Source organism: Numida meleagris, chromosome 2, assembly GCF_002078875.1.
Source record: "Numida meleagris isolate 19003 breed g44 Domestic line chromosome 2, NumMel1.0, whole genome shotgun sequence".
Lineage (NCBI taxonomy): Eukaryota > Metazoa > Chordata > Aves > Galliformes > Numididae > Numida > Numida meleagris.
In genome coordinates this window covers 70,935,062-70,963,014 of record NC_034410.1, presented here as the reverse complement: position 1 = coordinate 70,963,014, position 27,953 = coordinate 70,935,062, and the positions used below count along the sequence as shown (strand labels likewise).

Genomic DNA, 27,953 nt, shown 5'->3' with positions numbered 1-27,953 from the left:
GGGTCGTCGACCGAAGGGGTCGTCGACCGAAGGGGTCGTCGACCGAAGGGGTCGTCGACCGAAGGGGTCGTCGACCGAAGGGGTCGTCGACCGAACAACAAGCCCTGATGACCCATCACCTGAGAAGATCAACGTCAGCGCTACAAACAACGCTGGACCCCTGGTGGTGACTATCTCTCTTGCTTTCTACAAAGACTCCTTGCTTTTTCATCTCTTTTCTATCGCCCACCTTCCCTTCCCTATCTCCCTAAGCTACTAGGATTTGTAATAAACTGGTCGGGCTAACATTTGACCCGTTGTGTCTTAATCTCGCCGTCGGGTATACATATATTAAAAGAACCCCTTCTCCCTCCTGTAAATTGGAGCGAGACAGCTTTTCAGTAATATTAACAGTTATTACTGGAGTCTATGTGCTATATTGCATAGCTAATTCAATATTTCAGCTGCAAAACATATAAGCTGCAATTACCTGCTTGAAAAATCAAAGTGTAATGCTCCTTAGGGTTGAATGATCAAGAGGGGAGATGGAAAATATGGTATTCTGAAATCTCTTCAAGTCATCTTTCTACAACACTCACTTTCTTTTTATCTTAGGTCAATCATCTTAAAATGCATTTCCAAAAACATTTTCAAAGTATGTAGGTCAGTCCAAAAATATTGCATTCTATTTATTTCAGTGGAAGTTACAACAGATAAAAAAAGCACAATTATGCCATTTGATAGAACAAATTCTCAGCTATAAAACATTATTTTTCAACAGTCACCACATTAGCTGTTCATCTTGGCTAGCAATGAACAAAAGCCCACATGCCATACTTGTAAAAATCTGCACAAGTGGAAGCAACCCATCACTGTTAACATCTACCTCAACAATGGGGGCCAACATTAAAAAAAAATAGGAGGCACTACTTTTGGAACAGTCTTTGTAATTAACAATATGTGAGAAGCAAAAAGAAAAAAAAAATGTATTTTAGTGGGGTACAATACTGAGTTGCAGAAACTGTGGTCTAACTTGAACACAATTTCCAGAAAATCCTAGCAAATCATTTAAATATTATGATACCTGAAAAATTAAATGATGAGTTTTACAGCTCTTGATTTCAGTCAAACCTCTGATGGATGGAATATATTCTGAAGTTACTATTTCAGCCTTTCTAACATCTGTTCTCAAAGACAGAGTTCGTTCTTTTTCATTTAATGCTAGAAAATGCTAGCAGTCTTCTTACAAGCTGTGCTCCTGAAAATGCTGCATATGCATACAAAACTGCTAACAGACGTTATAAACATAGGTAGACTAATAGATATGATAGATGTATCTTAGATGTATCTTTATGTTTATAGATATCTATTATATATGATTAATTATATTTTTTTTGTCAGAGCCACTTTAAGTACCGTAACTCACTTAAATATAGGGACTATGTTCTGTTGTCTGGTCTATTTCCTCTAGAAATGCAGAAGCAGCTTTTAACTCCAAAACATATTTTGTGCAGCTGAAGTCAATTAATTAAAACCAATGTCAAAAAAAAACAATTTGGTAAGTTTTTAGAAGACAACAGCAACGTAACTGTCAAGAACAGGTAGTCCGCAGTTGCCTATTTATGAGCTATAAAGCTAACAAGACAACCCACAAAGGTGCTGGAATAATGCCCAATTTGCAGTCAAAGCCTGCGAGAGATTGATTTTTTTCAACTTTATGGAAGCAAAAAGCAAGGCCATAAAAGCCTTTCAACTGAACATTGTGTTCTTTGCCCATGACCTCATTCTGCAACATCTAGCATTACTTCTCATTCCCCAAGTTGTTGACAAAATTGTTAAAAGACAGCTAAGAAGAAGCCCTTGAATAAGAAGCAATCAGAACATATGAAGTCCTCAGCTAACTTTAAAATAAAAACAAGACTTTTTTTTTTTTTTTAAACACAGAAGACTATAGAACATCGCAAAGGTATGCAATTATCATCTGTGAGGATTTCAATTGGATAAGAAGGAGCTTTTCTAACAAACTTTTTTCCTCTCTTAGAATCACAAAATACCTCCTAGAAGAGAAGACCTCAGCCAAACCTGGTACTCAACTTAGATATATGGTGGTCCTCTGCAACACTTTGATCATGGCTTTTCACACCAATGGTGAAACATGGTTGTGATCAGAACAAAGGCAGCACCACACACCCTCAGAACCACTGAAATGCATACTAGAGACCTGGCACCCATCTGTACTTTCCTTGAGCATCTGCATCCCATTACTCAAGTTCAGCATGTAAAGTGCTTCCAGTGAGAACTTTGTTTCCTTTAGTTTAAGACTTTCTTCCTATAAATTATGTGCTTCCCTGTGGATAACCAACACATTCACAACGAGCAGATGAGAGAAGATGAAGAGACAGTTACATGATAACAGATAAAGCTGTTTAGTTTTTTTGAATTTGGACTCATCATTTTAAAAACATTACGTTAGTAAGCAGTGATTTGGCTAACAAGCTCCTTTCCCAGTGATATTCATCCTGACACTAGCCTGAAGCACAACAAAGAAAGAAGTTTCACCCCCACAGATGGCAGCCTCACGCATCTTCCCAGGCAGCTGATACCTTTCTGAAAAATCCCAGCTCCCTGATAAAGAGAATCCATCCCACTCTCACAGTCCACTCAGCTCCACTGTGCTCAGACCGCAACCAGCAGTTGTATGCACTGCAGACTGAACCCTTGCGAACTCTGAATAACAAGGCTGTTTGAACTATTTTCCTGCTGACATGATCACAAGCAAAACTTCTCTATAGAGCAATACCATCGCATCAAAATAACTCAATTCTGGAGGTGCTGCCTGACCTTGTAAATATGCAACACAACAAATAGCTGGAAAGGAATAAAGAGTTCTAAGAGTAATTTTAAATTCTATGCTTGTCTGCGAAAGACAAGAACATGCTGTTGGTTGGTTCACATAAGCATGCTGCAGTCTGAATCCACTAAAAACAAGTCAGAAAGATCAGTTATGAAGAGCATTTTAAGGGGAAATGCAAAGGTGAATACATAACAGAATTCTCAGCAATGGAATCCAAGACCAACTCTTCAATTCCTTCAGGACAGAACATCCTCTCTGCAGATTTTACACATTGCAGTGGAGAATTACTGTTTTCACTTTTGACTCAGAACTAGCAAACACAGCCTGTTATAAATAAGACAGCACATTGTATTAATTACCACTAGGCTGCATTACAAGAGCCCATCTTCACACTGTAAGGGAGTGTAGAGAGACGACAGCAGGAGGAGGAACCCAAACAACGCCCAGCTTCACCCCCAGGGCCCATCACCAGCCCATCTCTGCAAGCTCACAGGAGCTGAAAACATACAACAGCAGGGGGGAACCAAAATTACAAACTTTCTGGGAAGCAAACACCCTACCTGGGTTCCCCCAGGGTTGTCCCCAGCCCAGCCATCACCCCAGTACCCAGGTGTGAAATCAGGGGAGAAAACTAAAGTAGAACACAGTAGTGGGCAAATAGAGGGGTAAGGGGATGTAGAGGGCTAGTCATGTGTAAATGGTTAATGAATTAACATGCTTGTCTAGCCATGCCCTGTGCTGTACTAGCACAGCCTGCCCTGTCATCTTACTGAACTTTGTTCTGGCTCTGCCCTGATCGAGGGCTCTCTATACTGTGTGCACAGGGTGATGGTAAGGGGTGAGAGTGCTGCAGTTGGAGTTGCATCAGACATTGGGAGGGTCCTGTATGCCCATGGTGCCAGCACAGATGTGAGTGTAGTCCTCTGCCAAGCTCAAGCAGGACCAGCTGGTGAGCAGGATGGAGGGCATGGATCTCATTCCTTTAACAGCAAAATAACTTACCCATACACTAATGCTGGCAATTCTAGAGCGTGCTGACACCTGTTTTCAGTTAATCTGAAGATCACTTAGTTCAGCTGAAAGGTAATATATATTTTTTTAAATTAAAGTTTTCATTAATATAAATACAAATAGAAGCATTCATCAGCTCAAAGAATTTGGAAGCACGAGCAGACTGAGGAAGCCCTTATGTTATTTAACATCCTAGACTACAGCAATATTTGCAAGAGGAAAGGAACTATCTTAAAGGAACTAGCAAGTAACAAGAAGAAACCCACATACCTATATGTTTACATATAGACTTTAGGATAGTAAATTCTAAGATTCATCCTAGCATTTTATCCAGCAGGAAAAGGTGATGCACTTTTGCTCCAAAGCACCAGTTAGCTGTAAGGACATCTATATGCTGTGTTTCATAGGAATATATGTATATATACACACACACACACTCAGTGAGATGATACTCAACACTAACACGATTCCCTGGGTTTTGTATATACGTTCTCATTTGAGAACGTAGAACACAGTGGGTAGCTTAGTAGAAAAGGGCTTGGAAGAGCAAGCTTCTATCCTTATTTCCTTTTTTTTTTTGTTGCTTGCCAATTAAAACAGAAAGTTCTACATAATAGAAGCTACCTTTTACTGTGTTCATGTACAACACCATCTAGCACAAAGGAAATGAGATGCTGGATGTGGCTTGAATACTCTATTGTAGATCTCCTAGAAACAGATCTGAACTTTCCAACTGTTCCAATTCAATTTCTGAAATTATTTCACCCCAAATGAAAATATTCTTTTTTTTTTTCCTCCAGTGATCATTCTGCACCTCTCAAATACAGAAATTAACAAATAGCACAAAGTCTTCTATCCAGGAATCAAGGACTAAGCAACCCAGAAAACTTAAAGCTGGATGTCTTTTAGGATGAAAAATCCATAGGTGTCTCTGTGACAGAGAGGCTACGCAAAGAAGTTATGGCTCCAGCCCAGATCTGAGAATTTCCAGCTCAGACACACAGGTGGTGAGGACTCAACACTGTGGGAGATGGTCAGTATTGCCACCATCTTTAACCCTTCTAGAAAGGTTCCCAGCACTTAAATATGGATAGTTGTATAGACTGATACATTACCCTCAGTAAATTTACCATAAATCACCGAAAACATCAAAATTAAAGATAAAAATTTAGAGATGCAGCAGTAACATCCATGCACACAGAAAGCCTTCTAATAGGCAGTGATAACCATCTGCTCACAAGTACCAATGTATTTCCCGCTCCTATTGGCCTATTTAGAATGAGGCCCTGCCCTTTAAAGAAGTTACACACTGTTATCAGTGAGGAGCAGCAGCAGAAGCTGCCTATACACAAGTCTTTCTGATTCTCTGCTGCATTGAAGGGACAAATTCCTGCTGATGCTGCTTCAAGAGTTACTAGGCATGACAATTTCCTATTTTTACAGTAGGTAATTACAGTCCAGCCCAGTGATTCTGAAACACTGTTAACTGAATCTTGGCATTTGCTGTAGTTCAGTCATAACCTCAGTTGCCAGTGCACACCATCAAAATGGGACTCAGCCAATAAAACATTTATCTGAAAGGTTTCAGATGTGCCCAGAACACTTACTATAAAATAGAGTTTCTCTGTTTGTAGTCCTTCAGAGGCAGGACATGAAGCACAGGGGCTTCTTACCAGTGTTTTTTTCCAGTAGTTTTCTCTCAAATTGCTCACTCTGCTGAGCTTCTTTGTATATTTTGATAAAGAAGCATTTGCTCTTTGTAGATTCTGCAAATAGTTTTATCTACACGTGGGCAGGAACATACCTTGAGAAAAGTAGGAGAAAAACCCCACTGTCTAGTAAGCAGTCATTTACTTATGCTTTAATAAACCAAGCAATAACGGCCCCTTTCCAGCAGAAGATATCATCATCCCTTTCAATACAGGGACAAGATCAGAACAGTTTCCTATTATTTAATTTCTGTAGCTTTAAGAAATTTTTGTTTGCCCTCTACTCCAAAGCATGTGCTCATGCTAAAATTGCTATTTAAAAAAGCAGAAGGTGACACTGCAATCAACCAGAAAAAGTCCAGTTAGCTTTTTACTTAAATTCAAAATGTATTAATGCTGCAGCAGCCTTGAAGTTAACAAGTTGCTGACATAACTCTGTAGATTTCAAGTATGCTCCAGTACAAGGCTGTCAGGTTGTTTTCATTTGCCACACTGGGGGATAACTACTACTTTCCATCCATCTCAGGTACACAGATTCACCCCACTCTTCCCAAGCATTACAGAATCCATTATGAATATATTTCCACAACGATAGCAAGTATTCTCTCGCTAGTCTCACTGTGGGAAGATTAATATTCACTCTATTAAACAGATTGGAAATCAAGATACAGGAAAGCTAAATGACTTAGCCAGCTCCCCTTGGGAAATCTCCAGCAAACCAAGGAAGTGAATCTAGGTTTTAAGCTGGAACACCAGCTAATACATTATGTACTGAACATTTATAAAGTACTCAAGACCCCAAGAAGTACAAGTCTAAAGGAATTAATTATTTTGAAAAGTCTGGTGTGTCAGTGCTTTCAACAGTGATAGTAAATACTTCAGTAGAAATATGCTAGAAAGTTAACACAAACAAGCTAGCTACTGTATGTGAAGACTAAGATTTTCAGAATGGGAAAGGATGCTAGAAATAGATTCTTAACTTTGGTTACCCAGTAAAAGCACTATGATGACTTCAGACATACTTATTCTTGTCAGATTTTAAGCTAGACCTTATAAGAAAAAAAAGTGATAGTATAAAAATAGCATCATCGTGAACATTTACATGCTTTAATCTTTCTCTTGAATTTTTCCACAATTTTAGCATGTTTTCAAGCTTCATATTGGAATCAACGTCTTACTATCATCACACCTCATAGTACAAACAGATCTTCAGCAAACAGTAGAATAAATAGCTTGAAAAGTCATGATTTATTAGTCATTATTCCATTTAAAAGAATATATTACTACAGGTTAATGTACCTGATTTCCGGAACAGAAGGTTTTTCTATTTCTGTGAAGAAAAATTAAATACGATTATGACTTTCTTTTGCCTCTACAAAGGCTATCACATTACAGATATGTTACTTACAACATGTAGAGACTGTGCTTCTATACTTGTTAGTGTTTTATTTTTGTGCAAGATTTAAAACCAAAGTTTCATACAAGGATTTTAAAATTTTGTTACAGTTATTCACCAAGAGAATATTGGATTTTTTTTTTTTTTTTTTTTTTTTTTTTTGTAGCATACTGCCAAGAGCCCTGAAAGGTAACAAACACAAGCTCATAGAAGCACCTTTGAACCAGAATTATAGCCACTGAAATCTCAGTCTCTCTTGTGACAATGTTTGGGAGAAGTAACAGCTACAGAAGGACTCATTGCTCAAGAGCGTGGGAAGCCTCTGCAAAGAAAAAACTAATCAAAATAATTCCCAGACACCATGCCGTGATATTTGCATTGTCAGCTGGTTATTATGATTTATTGGAAAAGTGGGACATGGACATAGCAGCACAACGGAATCACACGGTGATGCTGCAGTAATCTCATTTCACAGCTTTTGCAGCCCAAACTCTGCATGGCCACTGTTCTCCTTTTCATCAAAGCACATGAGGCAGAACAACAACAACAACAGCAAAAAGAGAGAGAGAAAGAAAAAAGAAAAATCCCAATCCCAGGTGTTTGCATCCATAGCTTTGTGTATTCTGAGTTCTGTATTCCATATTTTAAGATAGATGTGCTTGAACAAATGCACTAAATCCCACACTAGTATTTGTGATAATAGTAAAACTTAGAATCATAGAATCATTAAGGTTCAAAAAGACCACTAAGACCATCTAGTCGAACCATCAACCCACCACTCATACCCACTAAACCACGTTTCTCAGTGTCATATCTACCCTTTTCCTAGAAACTTGGGAAGAAGTTTTTCATAATACCTGAACCTCACTGGCCCTTAATAAACTTAATAAAGCCAGAGTATTGGACATTTTTTCCCATTGCATCTTCCATCCTCTTTGACCACAGTCAAAGCAAAGTACTTCTTTTGACTCAACATACACACAGATCTGAGTACATGTTCTTAGAGATGAAAACACCACAGGGTACAGAAGTGGTCCCAGAAAAGTTTCGGAACTTACTAATTTCAGCAGCAGTCTGCTCTTGGGAGCAGTCCTGGAAGCAGCTACTACCCAAATCCCAGGGAAAAGAGTCCACATGAAATACTGAAGGAGACCAGAAAAATCTATCTTCCCTTCTACCCATAATGAGCAAGGTGTTCACCACATACAGACTCATGTGGTCACTGTGCTTCTGGATCTCAACCAATGCTATCAAAAACACATGCTACCAACAGGTGACAGTTGACCGCTTTCTCTGGAATAATGCAGTTCATTAAGCCAATCATTTAAGCAGCAGAAGTGAAAGCCTGCAAGAGGAGCATTTTCAAAAAATGAACCTATGAAATGCTTCGAGGTACTTGTAAGTCAGCTGAAAACGTTTGAATTTTAATTGCCATATAAACTCTGTCAACGATATTTTGTTGGTAAATTACAGACCTATGATTTCAATGAGGGACAGATTACAGGCTTCACACCCCATACATTTTGCTATGTGAAGGTGTCGCAAGCAGCTTGGTCCCCAGGTAGCAGAGGAGCCTGCTTGCCTATTGACTGCTTTGGGGGCTTTTAACGAACAGTGCTAGCAATCACTCAGATCTGTCAGCATGGCTGCAGATATCAGGAGTTAAGAAAAAAAAAAAAAGGGAATACTTTGCAGTTAGAATATAGAACCATCATTAAAGAAAGGCTGCAGGTCATATCTGGGATACTATAATCAGCTATAGCCTGCTTCACATCTAAATGTAGTTTTTTCTTGTGGACACAAGATGCAACTCCTTATATTCATCAGCACACAAGCATGACAGAATTCAACAGTAGTTTCATTTGTGAGAAGAATTTTGGCTGCTCTTTCATAACCTGTAGTTTTCGAAGCATGTTTATACACTCTGGCAACAAACTTGAGAGAAAAAAAAGCAGAATTATTTGTCTTTTTTTTTCTAAAGGCAAAAAAAACCAAAAACAAACAAACAAAAAAAACTGCAGCTTTTACACTGCTCCCTAGAAAAGGCAGCTCTCAAACACAAGTACAAAGATTCTCTGAAAAGGAAAGTGCTTACAGAACTTACCTTACAGTAATCCTTTCCCTACCCACATCCATAGCCCCTCATACGTTTTGGTGTGTCAGCAGTAGAAAGCATGCTCCCCGTTCAATTCAACTCTCCATTTGGGATGAACACTTAAAAAAAAACCAGCCCAATGTATGCAGCAGACTCCAGATGTTGCAAATTGCTGCGTGGGCAAGGAGCGAGGCTGTTCAGATTCACAGCAAGAAGATAAAATGCAGTAAATTACCTTGCCAGGACACCAAAGCGCTACAGATTACTGCTCCTCTTCCATAATCATCTGATGATTAAAGAGCATTTTCCTCATTAAAGCCTCTTAGAAGCGACCACTATTATCAACTCTTCATTTACTCATTAGGCTACATCTAGTTTTTTTACTTCTATAATTGCAATTTGATACAAACTCTTTAGCCCTCAAAAGCTTTCATAAGAAAGGAAGAAAGCTTTGTCACCTACTGAGTAAAAAATACTGTTTTCATTTAAGAGACCTTGAACTTAAAGATGCATAATTGCAATGGGAGTTGTTTTTAAAACAGATCAACAAGTCAAAAAACCTGATCAAGTAAACAAACCAAGATTTAAAAAAAAAAAAACACAAAAAACTCAGAAGGGGTAGCAGTTAGGCAAAGCAAATCCCATTTGTTAGATGCCTTTAGCCAGCAAAAGTGGTGGCAAAAAATGGTAACGCAGGCAAAGAGCTCAGCTGCCTTCTCCCTCACTGAGGTAAGAGGTCTCCATCCTAACACAGAGATAACCAAATCTCTGAAGGAAGGAAATACTATTTTCCCTACTAAAAAGTTAAGAAAAGTTCCAGTTTACAGAGCGCATGGGACGAGGAGCAACAAACTGGCCTGTGCATAGGGTGTGGTGCAGTGTGAGACAAGGCCAGGGCTGCAACATGCCAGACACAGTCAGTTTCAGCAGCCCCAGCCCAGGGCACAGCCAGGCCCAGCACCAACAGGTGGGTGCCTCAGGGAGAGCCTGGGGAAGGGAAGGCACAACACTGCTGGTAGCTGTGGTTATTATTCCCACCCCCCACCTCCTCAAAACAACACCACCACCACTCATTTTCCACCAGAATTGTAGTACAAAATATTCTCATGTAGTATCATGCCCTGAGCACAACCAAGAATCCTAAAATTCAAGAGCACTGGTCAGTATACAGCAGTAACAAGTCATCCAGTTAAATGCAGAAGTCCTGAAATAGTTTTTCCTACCATACGCACACAAATGAAGCTATATATGACTGAAGTGGTTAAGTAAATCAGATCATTTACACTGCCTGTTTTGTACCAGGATGTTAATATTTTGGCTATGCACCTAATCACCCACAATTTTATCTTTATTGGACTGTATTCACATCACATTTAGTTTTCCAAATGAATGCATACTGTAAGTGCACCATTATCTATAAAGGAAAGAAATTGCTGACAGTGGTTATTTTCAACTTTCTCCAAACTGCAGACTCACAGTGTTTCTACAACAGAAAACTAACCCTATCAGTGCGAACATCAGATCAGCGTGCAAGACCACTTGAGTATCACTTGCAGACATATACAGCAGTCTCCAAATCACAAGTTTAAAACCAGTGATGATATCACACATTATTTTGTCCTACAGGAAAAGAAGGTTAAGGGTTGGTAATACTAAGGAAAATATGAGAGCAAATTGCAGTATCAAACATCAGGAAAGATTATTGGAAAATAAATCTGTAGAATGTCCTTATAATCAAGCTGCCATTGAGTAATGTATAAAATAATGCAGTAACATTTTTTAAATAATGTTCCTAAGAAAAAACTTAAAATTTGTAGCCTGGTGAGATTCATCCCATTATGGAGTAAACTGATAGAGAATCTAATTAAAGATAGGATAGCAGAACAGTTGGATAAATATAACTTGATAAGCTCAAGCCAGCATGGCTCCATTAAGGGGAGGGTAGGATGGAAATCTCAGTTCTCTAGCCCAGTAGAGTTTCTCTTTTCAAACACACACACACACACGGGCAGAGGATAAGATGAAGGTGGGCTTAATTAACTTCAGCTTTCAAAAAATAATGTAATTAGATCTTTCCTAAAGGATTATTTTTAATTACACATAAGAATATTAATTATTTAGCCTTATGTCACCAGCTGTGTATTATATAGCTTTCCAAGGGGCAAATACCTTGATTTAGAAACTAATTATGCAATTGGAAATAAAGTTTAGGAATTATCCCTCAAAACAACCACACATATTTTAAGTGTGAAATCTCATGGGTCTATCCAGCCAACCATTTGGAAAGGGCAGCAGATAGCAAATGGATGATGTTTCCCAGTCACATCATGCTGTTTCCATTATAGAACATGATAACAATCTGGCATAAACCCAAGATACAATCTCACGCTCATTTGTGGGCATAAGCAAGATGACAGCAGATGAGTTGTATTTCATCTATTACAAGATGTGCCCAGTAAAGAGAGAATTAGAAGCATCTAGAACCTCAGTCCTTCAAAACAGAATATTTTCTTTTGCATGACAGTTGGCCTTCACCACAGCTTAATGATGCTAGATGTTTATTAAGAATACATAGAAACTAAGTATTCAAAGAACTGAAAGCTTATCAGTCTCCACCTTGGTGTCATCTATTCCACATAATGACAAAGAATTACCACATAAACTAATTCTTCTCCTCCCTGTGTTGCTATCTGAGTCACTTTGAAGTCTGTGAGAAACCCAGTATATCGAAGACAGCAGACTGGTTTACGATTGCTAGCTTTATCTGTTTACTAAATTTAAAGCTAGCTCAGATAAGGCTAAACTACATGACTGTTAGTATAGGAGAACAAAAGAAACAAAGTCATTGGTAGAAATAAGCATTTGTTTACAATGTGTAATTTAAAAGCTTACTCCCAGTCTAGCAGAAGCAAAACATAACCTGCTGCTCCCCAAGATCTTGTCAAGTCACAGAAGCTCTTCATCAAACCCTCCCCTGGTTCCTGCCAGACAGCTGGAGACAGCGTAACGAAGAGGAAGGTGGAATGCAGCCTCTTCCTGTCCTCAGATCCCGGTAGCAGCACCCACTATGAATGCCTTTGGGATCACAAGGTACTGCTGGGGAAACCTAGCTTCCCCTTCTGGTTTGCCTGCTCTAAACTTCTGATATTTTAAGCCTCATCTAATTTTCCTTTGCCCCTCAAATTATTTTATTAAAGGAAGAAGGTCTGAGGTGGATGGAGGCACAGGGCAAGCAAATGATGAAAATCAATGTAAGAATGGAGCTGGAACACCTAGCTCCAAAGGACTAGCTCTATAAGACACAACAGAGTCACCCCGGCTTTTTTTCTTTCACTGTAAGTCCGCAGAAAAGCTAAAATACTGAAATAACCCACGTGGGAAGTGAGGCAAAACTATATATTCAAGAAATCTAGAAAATGAACTAAGATTTTTTTTAAAAAAGCATACTGTGTCAACAATTAGGACTGAACACAAATTAAAAATTCAGTGCCACAATGGAAAGAATTGGTATGAAGTCTTAATTATCAGTTCCCTGGAGTTCGTCAGGATTTCCCAAATATTCACAGACTTACTTTATCCTTGCATGCTTGTGTCTCCTGGCAGACTGTACTGGTTTCTTAGATGCTTTCAGCTGATTTCTTCATTCAGAGGTGGCAGGTTGTTTTTGCTGTTTTGCAGTTTGTCTGAAAACTTGTAACGCAATCCTCTCCCTCATCTGTTCTCCAATTTCTTCCCAGTTTGTCCTCTCCAATAAATTTGCTTCTTACACTTCTGAATTCTCAAAGGGGATTTTTTCTTTCTTTACTTGGTCTGATCCATCTGTCCTGATGGAGGAACCCAGCAGATACAGCATACATGCTGAATAAACCTGAAACTTGGAAACACTCCTTCATGAGCTATGTTAACTTGCAGTTGTTAGACCTTAACAACTGGAGGGAGTGTCTTCATCTTGGTATTCAATAGCTCTTGAGGAGCTGCTTTATTAATTGGTCTAATCGTTCTCTACAGCTAAGCTTTGCTCTTCGAACATGTTTGCTGGCAGGAAGATCACAGTCCAATTGTGTTTTGCGTGACAGGTACTTTATTTTATACTTGCTGTTTGATTATTGTGGATATGTTTCATTCTTGTGTTGTGAAACAAATTTAAAGTGATTAATGCACTATCATTCATGAAATTATAGGTCAGTAACACATTTGTCTTTTTCCCAAGGTGAAGATATGGTTATTTAATCTTTCTACATACCGAAGTCATTGAAAAATCTGATTATCCCTCTCTGCTGCTATCAGTAGTGAAGGGTTTGAATAATGAACTTCAGTGATAAACATTAGCTTATTTCTTTTACTTGCAGGAGTGAGAAAAACTAGGTTTTAACTCAACTTAAAAGCTGATGTAATCAACCAAACAACTACCTCAAGTTAGCCAACAACAAATAGAACATTTTACAGAACAAATACTTCATAACATAAGAATTTTCTGCCTGAAAACTTTTAAAAACTTCCATTTTAAAAGATCACAGCAAACTGTTATATTTTTAAAGAGGTGTGAATATTAGCTTGTTTCCCAAAAGATACACCACTGAGTAAACTGACTTTAGCTACATAATCATGGTTATACTTAAAGCAAGATTTCAGTCTCCTGTTTACTGTTCAGATTAGTTCACTTTCAGATGAAAACTCCTTTAAATAAGGTTTATGAACAAGAAAAACATATCACTGAGCTGACCTGCACCACAATAATCCTCAGCTGAATTGAAGCCAGCAGTCAGGTCTTGCATTTCCCACAATTTCCTCAATTTTGAATTAAAAGACTGAAACAGGACTGTGTTTTTGTTTAGTTTTCCCCTCTTTAAAGATGTACTTAGTTTGGAAATGGTTTCAAACTAAAAGAGAGGGTAGATTTAGGTTGGATATAAAGGGAACTTTTACAGTGAGGGTGGTGAGGTTGCCCAGAGATGTTGTGGATGCCCCGTCCCTGGAGACATTCAAGGCCAGGCTGGACAGGGCTCTGAGAAACCTGATCTCACTGTAGGTGTCCCTCTTCATTGCAGGGGAGGTGGATTAGATGACCGTCAAAGGTTCCTTCCAACTCAAATGATTCTATGATATCTGACCGAATTCTTCTCTTCTTTGTTAGAAAACCTTACTGATTTGTCTGGGAGATAAGATGTGCCTTTTAATAATGTTTGCATTTTGTGTATAAACAAGTGAACTGAATTCAATTTGTTGATCCAAAACACCTTCAGCATTTGACCACAATACACTGATAACCACCAGCAAACCATTTTACTTTACTTAATAATGACTTAAAAAAAAAATAAATAAAGCAAACAGAATATTCAGTTATGTATTCCCAAAGGACTGTTTCTCCATTTCTTTTCATACTCAGAAACAAGAGACTGGGTAGTGACAGGGGATATAAACCACAGCCTAGGAAGCTGAATATGGTTGTCTCTTTCACATCCACTTCCACATAATAATATTGCTTAACTTTTCATTCACTAAGTTATTCTTGGGAGGAAAAAAAACATAAGGAGAACAAAACGTATTCCCTGCTCTCCACATCAAAACCCTCACATCACAGCACCAACCTGAGAGAAGCTAAATGGACAGACAACCCTTCCTTCACTTATGCTGGGAATTCCAGTTTGACAGACACAAGCACAATACCGGTCACTAGCCTCTGATGGTTGTACCATCTGCATATGAAACAAATTTGTGGTCTCAGGAAAGTTAATACATGACACAGCCATTGCTAGATTGATCCTTGTCCTGGCTTCAGTCGAAACAGCGTTAATAGCAGACTGACGTTTTGGTTCTTGCTCTCCAACTTAAGAGATGTGGTGTGGGACCATGTCAAATGTGTTGCACAAGGGCAGGTAGACATCATCGGTTGTCCTTAAAGTAGTTGATATTCATGATAATTGAAGCAAGCCTCTATAAATTTTCTGTGTTCAGTGCAGTGCTTACCACTTCATATATGCAATCAGATAAAGCTCATGCTAACTGGAAGGAAGATTCAAGTATTAATGGGGTTCCAGAATCCATACCAAGCATGCCTGCAGTAGGAATACAGAACACTGAATGCAGTCATCCAGCAGCAACCATGAAGACCTATAGCTGTAGCAGCACCGTGTTCTGATTATGCAACATCACACAGTACAACAGCAGTTAAGAGTGCAGCTGTTCTAACTGAAAATGTATAAGCATCAGCAGGATTTCATGCTTTTTATTTTAGAAGTGTTACAATTCTATCATAGCATGCCATGCATCAAAATCATCCCAAGGAACTTGATTATAGGTGAAACGTGGGATTTTCTTCTTGTGTTTCTGTGCAACATATTCAATAAGAAGATGGTATAATTTGAAAGCCCTAAGAAAAACTGCCATAAAAGCATATACATCTTTCTAAGGCCTATTATAGGATGAGGACAAAAAAATTAAATACCTGAATTATTAGAAATAAAAAGCCAAACACTAATGTGTATTTTAGCTCAGAGAAGCCTGCAAAAAACTGTATGGTCTAAAACTGTAGTAGATTAATGTTGGAGCATGTATTGGAATTGTATTACCACAGGCTCAGGAAAACCTTTTCATGGCTTTCTTTTTGAAATAGCTGAGTCTTGAACATAAAAGTCAATCACCAGGAAATGCCATAAAGCTCAGAGATAATGAAGATAGATGGATGCTGTCTCAAATGTAAGTTTGCCAGCTAGATGGCCACATTAATTAATGATTCACATACATATCTCTGCTTCCCCTGGCATCTGGGAAACATTTGGGAGTGTCTTGGCACCTAATTAAAGCTACATTTCTAGGTTCCACAAAAGAAAAAGCCTAATACTTACTCCCCGGAGCATCTCCTCTTACATATAGTTTTGCTATTATGCTGTTACACTGTTTTGTTTTTGAAGGATGAAAACTTAAGATACCTAATAAAATAAGGTATCTTATATCTCTTAAAACCCCCTTTATTATTATTCTTTTACAGGTATTAATTAGCAGTGATGGAATACAGTAAGGATTCAACCAAACACTGATCTATTTCTATTTCTAAACAACTCTAATGCATCAAAGCCCTACTGACTGTATAACAAGACCAGACATATCAATGATTATTTATGAAAAAAAAAAAAAAACTACTACCATAAGATCTTAAAAAAAAAAAAAAAAAAAAGACACTTACTGGACATAAACAAGGATTTATTTTACTGCTAATTACCTACAGATGTTGATTCTGGGAGACTAAGGATAAAAACAAGGGGTAGAATAAAGAAAAAGATATATCAGTTGGAAAAAAAAAGCTAGTTATGCTTGACAATACATGCCTAATAAATCGTTTGGAAACAACAACAACAGAAAAATACCACAACAAATTAAGATTCCATGTAGTGGTTAAAAAACAGGTCATCCACCTCCCAAGATATTAGTGTACTTGTCTATGAATAGGAGAGAAGGTGAAGTTAGTGACAGGACAGATAAAGATCATCAAATGACCTGAGCTGGAAGGGACCTGTAAGGACTATCTAGTCCAAAGCCTGGCTCCACACAGCACCACCCAAAATTCAAACCCTATATCCAAGAGCACTGTCCAAATGCTTCTTGTACTCCAACAGGTTTAGGGTCATGACGACTGCACTGGGGAACCTGTTCCAGGGCTTGACCACCATCTGCTACAGAACCTTTTCCTAACACCTTACCTGATCCTCCTCTGATACAGCTCCACACAACTCCCTTGGATCCTGTCAGTATCACTAGAAAACAGAGATCAGCACTGCTCTTCCACTCCCCTAGCGAGGGGGGACATAGGACACCATGAGGCCTCCCCTCAGCCTTCTCTGCTCTAGGCTGAACAAACCAAGGGACTTCAGACACTCCTCATACATATTGCTCTCTAAAGCCATCAACAACTTCATAGTCCTCATTTGGACACTAGTAGTTTTATGTTCTTAGTATATTGTGGCACCCAAACTGCACACAGTACTCAAGGTAAGGCCACGCAGCACAGAGCAGAGAAGGACAACCCCTTCCCTCACTTGGCTAGCAGTGCTGGGCCTGATGTACTCCAGAGTGTGATTTGTACTTTTGGCAGCCAGGGCACACTGCAGACTCAGATTGAACTTGCTATCAACCAGTATACCCAGATTCTTTTCTGTGGGTCTGCTTCCCAGCCTCTCATTCTCCAGTCTGTATGTACAATTTGCGCGGAATTACTCTTGTTAAAATTCATGTGGTTGGTGTCTGCCTAGCCCTCTGGTTTCCCAAGGTCTCTCTGCATGGCCCAGAGCAGACTGTGCCTCACCAATCTGGTGGCTTTCAGTGATGGAGAGACAGCTTTGGTGGACCAAGGAAAGGCAACGGATGTCATCTACCTGGACTCGTGCAAGGTCTTTGACATGGTCTTGCACCATATCCTCATCTCTAAATAGGAGAGATATGGATTGGAAGGGTAGACTGCTCAGTAGATAAAGAATTGGCTGATAGTTGTATCCAGAGCACTGTTGTCAATGACTTTACATCCAGGTGGTGGCTGGTCACGAGTGGTGTCCCCCAGGGTTCTGTCCTGGGACCCGTGTTCTTCAACACCTTTATCATTGCAAGGTCCTGCACCTGGGTCAGGGCAATCCCAAGCATAAATACAGACTGAGCAGAGAATGGCCTGAGAGCAGCCCTGACGAAAAGGATTTGGGGGTTATCAACTGATGAAAGGCCCAACACGAGCTGGCAATGTGTGCCTGTGGCCCAAAAGGCCAGCTGTATCCTGGGTTGCATCAAGAGAAGCATGACCACCATGCCGAGGGAGGTGATCCTGCTCCTCTACCCTACTCTCGTGAGACTTCATCTGCAGTACTGCATCCCATTCTGGGGTCCGCAGCACAAGGACTTGGAGCAGTTGGAGCAGGTCCAGAGGAGGGCCACGAAGATGACCAGAAGGCTTGAGTACCTACCCTTCAAGGACAGGCTGAGAGAGTCGGAGCTCTTCAGCTTGAAGAACTGAAGGCTCTAGGATGACCTTATAGTGGCTCTCCAGTACTTGAAAGGGCCCTACAGGAAAGATGGGGAGGGACTTTTATAAGGACATGTAGCCACAAGACAAGGGGAAATGGCTTTAAACTGGAAGAGGGTAAATTTAGTCTAGATATTAAGAAGATATTTACTGTGAGAATGGTGAGACACTGGAACATGTTGCCCACAGAGGCTGTGGATGCCCAATCCCTGGAGGCATTTAAAGCCAGAATGGATGTGGCTTTGAGCAACCTGGTCCTGCCAGGGTCCCTGCCTATAGCAGGAGCATTGAACCAGATGATCTTAAAGGTCTCAATCAACAAAAACCATTCTATGGCCTCTCTACCCTTGAGGGAGTCAACAGCTCCTCCTAATGTAGTGTCATTTGCAAACTTGGTGTGTCTTCAAGTACTGCATCCAAGTCACTAATGGAAACATTAAAGAAAACTGGTCCTAAAATGGAGCCCTGCAAAACCCTACAAATGAACAGTTCACCAGCCTGATGTAACCTCATTTACTATTACCCTTCAGCCCTGACCTGTCAGCTAATTGCCCACCCATCACATTATGTTTTCATCTAGCTTTATACTGAAGATTTCATCCAGGATGATACTGTGAGAAAGGATATCAAAAGCTTTGTTGAAATCCAAGAAGATTACATCAACTGGCTTCCCTTGGTCAATTTTAATGAATTCAATCCACTTTTATGTAGATTACATAAACAGGACTTCCCTCTTGTGAACAATGGCTGCATTGTCTTTCAGGGTATTTTTTTTCCAGTAACTCCCAGAATAATCTCCATAATTTTGCCAGACACTGAAGTGAGACTGACAGGTTTGTGATTACCAAGGGCTTCACTCTTGCCCTTGTTGAAAACTGAGGCAATGTTTGCCAGCTTCCAGTCAACAAAGACATCTCCAGATTCCCAAGCCTGTTGTAAAATAATTGAGGTCACAATGACATCAGACAGCTCTTTGAGTACCCTAGGATGAATTTCATCAGGACCGATAGACTTCCATGTAAATCCCACAAGTCTGGAGTTGGCTGGGATTTTATCATCACCATAGTCACTCTACTCCAACTCAGGTTGTGGGATCCCTGGAGACTTATCTTAAGCATCAGAGACAGAGGAAGAGGCATCCTCTACATCTCTAATCGTGATGTGACCATCCTCTTCAAGTTATGAGCTAACGTTATCTCTGGTCTTCCTTTTGTGGTTTACATACTTAGAACTATTTTTATTGTCCACAGTATGGATGAGCTTCAATTCCAGTTGAGTTTCAACTACATTATTTTTTTTCATACAGCAGCAAACAGCATATCTAGAGTCCCCCTGTGTCACGCAGCCTCACTTCCAGCAACCATCTGTTTGTATCAAATGTGTGGTATTCCCTGTTAACGTCTGGCCATCCTTACGTGTGACTTCAATTTCCCAATCTAGAGCTTTCTCTCAGTTCCTTAAAAAAAAAAAAATTGACTAGTGTTGTCATCCTAGCTAGGTGGCCTATAATAGACTCCCACTATGACATACACTTCATTTGTTTGTCCCTACATCCTTGATCCCAAAGGCTCTCAACTATGTCATCACTAGTTGCCAGCTGCATTCTGCCCAACCCTCTCCTCACACACACAGCCACCCAGTGCCTGGCATGCCCAACCTATCCCTGTGGTGGCCCAGAACCACTCGTTGTGACACATAAGTCACAGGACTCTTCCCACCAGGCTTTGCTTATGCCAGTGTCATTGTAGATGAGACTGAGCCAAGTCTTATGGATCTTCTTGTTTTTCTCATGCTTTGTGCACAGGCATAGAAACATTTCAAGTGTACTCTAGTGTACACAGCAGCTCATGTTGCAGACTGAAAGATTTCACTATCATATAGTCTCTCAAGTTTTAGCATGTCATCCTGTACCTTATTGCTGGCAAGCCTGTTTTTCCCCCCCACTTTCCCTTCATATCCAGTTTAAAGCATATCCATCTGCCTTACTATCTCCTGTGCAAAAATCTTTTTCTCACTCTGAGAAAGGTGCATCCCATCAGGCACCATGAGGTGCTGATATTACGTAGATCCTCCCATGATAGAGAAACCTAAAAATCTGCCAAAGGCACCAGCCTCAGAGCCAAGCATTGGCTAGTTGGGTCTGCCTGTTCCTTTCAATATTGGTCTGTGCTACTGGAAGGAAAACATTACTTGTGCCCCAATCTTTCAGCCAATTGCCAGTGATGATTGTAATTGCCATCTGACTTAAGGTTTCTCAAAGCTTTAGAGTTCAGATATTTTTTAGTGATCAATTAATTTTGCTTTTCGCAGAAATTTATGATAGATTACATCTTTTAGACAATGCTTATCCTAGAAATTCTGGTCTGCAGCTGGGAAAAAAATCCAGTTAAATCAAAGACTCATGTGAGCAGAGATTAATACTCTACAGGATTAAGCTGTTAATTAATGACATTTAAAACATCTGTGAGAAGGCCTGTTCTCTTCCAATAGCATTCCAGATTGAACTAATTTGGTTACATGGCCATCAACAGCACTGGACTATGTTTTATTTGTAACTACAACATAAAAAATTATCAATAAAAAGCATTATTAAGCTAAGAGATACTCAAGATACCAAAGCAAAATCATTTTTACTAACATCAAGGTTTCTGAAAAGGTTAGACTTAAGCAGTAGGATTTGGCTTGAGATGAAATTCTAGAAGACAGTCTGCAAGACATAGCATATGAATGAAAAAAAAAAGCTCTAAGATGTGCTAGTGTAAGCTAGACATTCATTTGAGTTCTGTGATATGGAAACAACAGAGATGCAACTAAAAAGAAGGAAACTCAAACCTGGATGCATTTTCATCAATTGAAATTAAATATAGTGAAAACAAGGATTTCAAACTGTTTGCTGTTTCTGAAAGGTTGTAGTTACTCAAAGCACAACAGAGGAAAGAAAGGAGAATAACTTAAAGGAACTTCTAACACACATCTAAGTCAGCACTCTGCAGTTTAACACTAATATAAAACACTAGTTTTATATTGTGAAGCATCTTCTAGGAATCAAACAGTGAAGTCTAAAACTATACATATGTCAACGGTTTACGGGCATTCGGCCCGGTTCCATGATGAATGGGGTAGGGGACCCACAGGTCAGGAAAGGGAAAAAGGGTAAGAAGATGGGCCTGAGAACAAAACAGCGGCAACAATCTGAGGAGAAACAAACTAATTTACTAAATAAGATATCAGAATGCAAAATAACACACTATAGTGCAATATAATTACAATTTAAGCTGATAAATCCAATACAATGAGAGTGAGTGTCCAAAATTAAAGTAGGCCTTACTCTAATACCGACGATCAGACAGCTGGGGAGCAAGATGCTGCCGGGACGGGAGACGGGCGGAAAGAGAGCCAAGGTCTCGTGATCTGCGAGTTTTTATCTTTCCCTCTGACTGGAAAATGGTAACAGAGGAGCAAAGTCCCCTGGGGAATGTAGTAGTTCTTCTCTTCTGAGAACCAGGTACATACACTACATGATGTTATGATGTGGAATACCAATAACCAAAAATCATAAAACCATGACAACATACAACAGAAGACTAGATTTTCAGAAAAAACTCAAGCTGTATTCCTAAATACGAACTAAGCTGACATAAAAGCACTTTTCAAAATTAAGCCAAAAAAAAAAAAAAAAACCCAAGGAAATGAATCAACACACAGCACTTGCAAGAAGCTATTCATCGAGATCCAGTCAGGCACATGGGAAAATCTTTATTTCCCCCCCTTATAATTAATGAAAAACACCATCTAATTGTTTTCTTTTTCTCTTAAAATAAGCAGTCTACTATCAAGATACATAGGCATGTTTACTTTTAAAGCCAAGAGGACTTAATTATATATTTAAATATTTGGTTGAATTATCATCCCTTAATACAGAGAATCCCATATAGACTCTTTGGTAGTCAAAAGATAGCAGAGTCCTTGAATTAAAGCTGAAGGTTTTCCATAAGTATTAAGAGATACTTTTTTTTTTTTTTAAACAGTGTGTTTTCAAGAAAAAAAGCCAAACAGCTAACAACTGCTTATGCACTTCACTAGAAGAGTGGTAGCTTTTAGGATTAATACCATATGTAGTATAGAGTTCCCATTTCAGAAATAAGACTAAACAGATCTCAAGTCAAGAGCTGCATTGTTCAATCCTGAAAATGTTAAAAGAGAGAAACAGAAACCACTAGAACAGTGTACTTAAAAACAGCAAATGAAAGGTACAGTGATAATCTGGGGCCTACACGGAATTTTTACTTCTTTCCCTACAAGAGATTAAAACAAATAAGAAAATCTGCTGTTAGCAGGAAAACATTTCTAAAGAGTTCAAGCCATAAACCCAATTCAGAGCCACCTCAGATGAGCTACAGACAGATTTTTGAGTCCTTTTGTGCTTTTAGTGTTCAATCAAAAGCTTAAAATCAAGCTCTCAAGAAAAATCCTTATTAATCTCTCCAGCAAGTCTGCCAGACAAAGTCTGCCACTTTCAAGACATTCAGTAACAGTCTTTTTGGCAGCTTTAAAACAGTTCTTTGTTGAGTACCCTCACACTAAAACCACAAACACCAGTTGACCCTAGACTCTCTCCTACCAGTCCAACTGCAATCACTACACAGGACAAGAGGCTTCAGAAACAGCTATAGAGCCTGCTCTCACCTTCTTGACTTATTCAGGAAGCACCCAGCAGAACATAAGAAAACTCAGTAAAACCCAGAAAGCTCTTCTTCACCACCTCCAAACCTCCTCTCAACCACCTGCCTCTCTCACATAGGTATTACCTCTTCTATTGCCTACAGCTGCTTCCGACTCTGCTGGCTAACAGAACAGATGAGAAGTAGTTACTTCTCACTGACACAGCACATCAGGTGTCTTGCTTTAATTCATTAGTCTCCACAGTGAGACTAAAAATGAAAGTATTCAAGAAAGTATTTCACTCAGCGCTGTTTCTAGGAGCACAATTGCTTGCCTTTGTTCTCAGTGATGTTGTCTGTATGAATTCCAGTTAAGAGAAGGCTCTACTTGCCTAAGCCAATGTCTTAGAACTTTTAACATAGAAGTAACTCCTGCGTCAAAGTACTCTTACTTGTAATGGTTATTAATTGCTATTAGCAAGTCAGCCAATTTTACCCCCAAATAGAGTATTAGTTGTTGTTAGAAAGCTCTCAATAAATTGTTTTTTTTATTCCTCTGACTCTAGTTTGACTCCATTGTGATAGCAGCCCCTGCTGCCTAGGGGAGTCATGACTCAGGAGATATATTCTCCTCCCTTGAAGCCCCACTGAGTGGGACGAGACAGGAGGTCTACACAGATGATCAAAAGGCAGAATAACCTCTCTTATGAGGAAAGACTGAGGGAGCTGGGCTTGTTCAGTGTGCAGATAGCTCCAGGGAGATCTCATTGCAGCCTTCCAGTTTTTGAAGGGAGATTATAAAGCAGGAGGGGGACCAAACTTCTACACAGTCTAAAAGGACAAATGGGAATGGTTTTAAACTATAGGAAGAGAGATTTAAATTAGATGTTTGGAAGAAATTCTTTACTCAGAGGATGGTGAGGCACTGGAACATGTTGCCCAGTGAAGCTGTAGATGTCCCATCTCTGGACATCTCACTGGAGATTGTTTAAGGCCAAGCTGGGGCAAACTGATCTAGTGGTTGGCAACCCTGCTCATGGCAGGAGTTTGGAGCTCTATAATCTTTAAGGTCCCTTCCAACCTGAGACATTCTTTAATACAAACATTATTTAGATAAGTCAACATCTGTCAGAAACAGTTCCTTTCAACCCCTCCACAAAGAAAATGCCAAAGAAAGCTTAAAAGCAATACCTAAAACATCTGTGATGTGTGTATCAGTGAAGTTCTATAACCTAATAAAATACAATATTTCATGCTTTCTGTAGGTTATAGCTACACCACGCATATGATGGAGAGAATGTATAGAGTTAAACAGGGTGCCAGGAGTATGAAAGAAAGGTTATCACTTGAGATCACTTTGCATCTTCTGCATTGCTCACCACATACCTATTGTGCTTGACCTACCACTGTCAAAGCCGACTGATTCTTCTAAAAAGTAGTGTTATTATAAACTCAGTATATATAAATACATGAAGCAAGTGTTATGTTTTAAATACAGTCACATATTACAGTGAAGACCTAAGATTTTTGCTTTACTTAAATATACTCCCTTATATTTCTAATCTTATCTGTGGCTTTTTAAAAGGAGGAACTGAGATAATAAATCAAGAAACAACAGTTTTGCTTGTCAGTCACAGGTGGGCTCCATGGTAGTCTGGATTTCCTCCCTCAAAAAATATTTTCTTTCTGAATAGCTATAAACTCATTAGGTATAATCCTAATCAGTGTCAGTTTAAATATTTTTGGTAGTTGACTACTTATTCCATGTGCATTTTAAAGCCCTGTGAACTCCAGTGGGGCTGGCAGATCTCTGATAAAGTATTCCTTACTGCTCAAGAACAACCACTAAGATAAGGTCCTAAGTCTGTCCTATATCTGATCTGTATGTTGGTACCATGATAAGCTCAGTGTTCCTGTTTCAACTCATGATAAATATTTCAGGTGATTCCAGATATAGAAGAAAGTACATCAGGTATTCTTATAATAGCTGATAATACCCTCAAACAATAGTTCACCTCTAGGAAGGCTTTAGTATAGATGTAGATGGCTACTTGGACTCATAATCAACTTTGTCTAAATTGACTAAGTCCTGAAACCATCCTAGATAGAGGCTCTCAGTGGTATGCAGCTTATGTAAGGGACATGCCACCATATGAAAAGAGAAGTTTTGTCTGAATTTTGTGTAGTTAATAGGCTCACTATTAATTTACCAAAGAAAACATTCGAATAAAAATTGTAGAATGTAATTAATAATTATTCTACCTTAACAATTAATGTCATCATCTTCTCTGGCTTGTAATAGAAATGGAACAATGACACAACTACTAAAAAGAGTAAATGCAATGAAGGATTTATAGGAAAGTTGTGTAATTTGCAAATAGATGTCTATATCAATGTCAGCAAGACAGAAAACAAATTGCTATATGCTCAGTCAGTTTTCCTTCTGTTGACAGCAACACTGATAAACTTGTTATTCAGATGGTCACTTCAAAAAGTAGATACACATCTTGACTTTTTCATACAGTCGAGCAATAGCTGTAGTCAAACTAAGGACGAATATAGTACTCTTTTAATATGTAATTAGAACTGCTTGTTAATAAATTCTTATATCCATTCCAATTAAGAAAATGACACACACACTCCTAAATACTTCTTCATTGTTTGCTTTGTGCATGAATTTTTTTTTCCATTCTGATATCGATCCATCCTTCTTTACTTTGTCTTCTTTTTCTTCTTTCAGAAGAAGAAAAGGAGGAGAGTGGAAGGGAGGGAAGGGGAAGGAAGGGAAAGGAAGTATTTGTAATATGGTAACTCCTTACTTCCAGCATTTACCTTCTTTTCCTTTAACAACAACAAAAAGATATTACATTTCTCATTTCTTGTTGCATTATCTAAGCATATCAATCTATTTTAAAAAATTGCAGTATTCAAAGAAAGCAAATCCCCACAAGGCTTGCAGATAAACTGCAATCTAAAAATGGTAAATAGAATTGATTTGTTTGTTTTTTTTTCACTGCCCCTTATGTGGTTACATAATTATTTTACGATAAATGTATTCCTATCTTATTTAATATTTTACACCTTACTTGGTTTTGGTAGTGTTTTCCAAGAAAATGCATTGGAGGTACCAAAATCACTGAAAAATATAATTCAAAATGGTGTTAAAAAGATACTTTCAACCTTATCATCTATTTACTAAGAAAAAGGAATTATCCTCAGATAGCTTCTAGGATCCTGGAGCAAGATCACCGCTCCCCGAGCTCTGAAATGGAAGCGTTACTTTGGAGTAGATTCAGGGAAGACTAAAGCATGGATCATGGCGTGCAGTGGATTTGAAATTCACCACTGGAGTGTGCCTTTTTACAGGAGAAATGCTCTACATCTGCCAAAACACAAGGGGATACTAGCTAAACAGTGGGAAAGAAAAAAGGCCTTTCAAGTATTTCTTTCGGCTTTAGGGGCGCAAGGTTCAGAGAAAGATTTTGACCTTAGAGCACATAACAAAACCAGCCAGCACCTTCAGAGAGGAATATTCACCTTCACAGGCACATTTCTATAGATTGATTGACAGAATAACTCACCCATCTTGAAAGGCAGAAATCCTGCTGGCTACTGACAGCGATAGATCAAGGGAGGATTTCATAACTCTGCCAGATTCAGAGGTTTGAAGCTTAAGCCATGGTACAGGACCACACAGCGTAATACAGATTAACTCCTGGCAACAGTCAAGCTAGTATGATAAATCCATACTTGGATGACTGAACCCCACACTACAGTCATCAAATTGTAGAATTATAGAATCCTAGAATGTTTTGGGTTGGAAGGGACCTTTAAGATCATCTAGTTCCAATTCTCCCTGCTATAGGCAGGGACACCTCCTGCTAGACCAGGTTGCTCAAAGCCCCATCCAGCCTGGGCTGGATGGTTGTGAATTTTTCAGTTTTTTGATCAATGGTTAGTTAAAAAAAGCATCCATTAATCATCTACTATACATCAAGAAAAAAAAAAAAAGAGAAAAAAAAATGTACAGAATACACTTATTATTCCTTTTGTGAAATATAAGGCTAGATCTGCAGTGTTCTGACAGTATAAAAAATATTAAATTATTTCTGTCAGCTTTATTTGCTTTTGGGAGGGGAGTAAGGGTGGAGGAGCAGATTCAATTTCCTGAAAAAGTATAATTTTCTCTCTAGTGAGCACTGGGGGCTGGAAAGTGGAGCTGCAGGTGAAAGCAGGAGCGCTGCAGCCAGCAGGTGCGCTGCCTTGGCTTGATGTGGAAAATCACCATATGCTTGAGGCTTCCAATGTAGAAGACACATCTGCAAAGTCAACTACCAATGTTTTCACTTCTTTTTCTGTTTTCTTTTTTGCTTTTTAGAAAGCACAAAAAAACGTGGTCAGCACTGCATAAGGCACTGAATGGGTTCTTAATTAAGATCCCTTATGTAGGATTGTAATCACTGCAGGTCCCGGCTGTAGTCAGTGAACAGAAAAAGGCAGTTCCAGAGGAGCATTCAGGTCTCAGTGAGCTAAATCCATGCCTATGTCTCCCCTGGGGCTCTCAAGCACTTGTTTTTCCCTGTTCATTGGCAAAAATGATGAAATGCAATTCCCAGTGGCTGGAACAGATCAGGTAGCAAGTCTATTTTTGTGTCATCCTCCTGAAAAGCAATCAAAGTCAGTGTATTTCTAAAGGATTAAAAAGATTTAAAAAAAAAAAAGTTGAAATGGCTCAAAATGATGGTTTTCACCAGAGAACAGAGACAGCAGTCCTAATCTGAGGACTTAGAAATGTAAGAAAGTATTGGAACTCCACTTTCTAAAGGTTTAATAAACCAAAGCATGTATGAACTCTTTCATTTTTAATAGTACCAAACATCTTGAAACTTTTTTGTTCTGAATGTTTCTGAATGTTTTGAATGCTAATTTTGAATTCTCTGAATATTTCTTTTGTTCTGAAGTGTTTTCTCAATCTCCTTTGAAACATTGTGCTTGTGACAGTAATGTAGGACAATTGAGAAATATGAAATTACAGTTCCTAAGCATGGAACTGGAGGTACTCAGTTCCAGAAAATCATATCTTTTGTTATTTTCTGATCTGTATTCATGCCTATGCCTGTTCCATAAACAGATTTCATTAGAGCTGTCTAAAGGTTTTCTATATATATATTTTTATGTATATATAAAGGTTGCTCTTTAGAAAATGGCCATTTCTAGAGAAAAAAAAATCATACTGCAAATTTG

General features: G+C 38.9%; 1 long non-coding RNA gene across 1 annotated transcript; it reads right to left on the bottom strand.

Annotated features, from left to right (window-relative positions):
• LOC110394582 lies at positions 1,955 to 22,855 on the bottom strand. The gene is made up of 4 exons (XR_002435722.1): positions 22,735 to 22,855; positions 6,853 to 6,883; positions 3,836 to 3,909; positions 1,955 to 3,329 (listed from the first exon to the last, which is right to left on the bottom strand). It is a non-coding gene; the product is annotated as an uncharacterized LOC110394582 (long non-coding RNA).